General features: G+C 40.4%; 1 protein-coding gene across 1 annotated transcript in view; it reads right to left on the bottom strand.

Annotated features, from left to right (window-relative positions):
• Nucleotides 1-584, bottom strand: part of LOC119589515 (synaptotagmin-1-like) — a 71,270-nt gene that overhangs the window by 19,524 nt on the left and 51,162 nt on the right. The window lies entirely within an intron of this gene.

Genomic DNA, 584 nt, shown 5'->3' with positions numbered 1-584 from the left:
CGCGTGCATGCGTGCGCCTCTCCGAGCATGTGTGCATGTACATGTGAATAAGTGTAGCTGTTCGTACGAAACTCTCTCCACCTCGATCTTGGAATTTATGCCCTTTTCAATTTGAGTCGCTGCTGCAATTCCGTCCTGCGACCGTTTGGGAAAAGTCAAATTTTTCAATTTGCTGTTTCATTAGCGGAGGATTTGGCGCAGCAGATGGATCTTGTTTTCTGTTGTTCGCTCTTTTTCGCAATGGCAGGCATCCAATCAATGTGTTTCGGAGCTTCATTTCTTGTTGTTTCGGAGCTTCATTTCTTGTTATTGAACGGATGCAAGGTTTCTGGAATCTGATTTTTAAAAAAACATGACGGCGAATGAATAACAGTTATTGTTTTTTTTCCATCTGAAAGCTGTTCATTGTTTTGCTTGAGCTGTCTCCCGGAAGAGGAAAATACTTGATTATTTGCCGGTGAAGAAGCTTATTTCAAAATACCCGATGGAGGAGGAAGTGTTATGTGAAAAAATATGCATTTACTAATAACGCAATAACGAACAAATATACACCTCGTAGATACAAGTTTAAACAGAGAAAAACG

This window comes from Penaeus monodon, chromosome 25 (assembly GCF_015228065.2).
Source record: "Penaeus monodon isolate SGIC_2016 chromosome 25, NSTDA_Pmon_1, whole genome shotgun sequence".
Classification (NCBI taxonomy): domain Eukaryota; kingdom Metazoa; phylum Arthropoda; class Malacostraca; order Decapoda; family Penaeidae; genus Penaeus; species Penaeus monodon.
The sequence above is the reverse complement of the archived record's forward strand: the minus strand, read 5'-3'. Positions and strand labels throughout refer to the sequence as shown.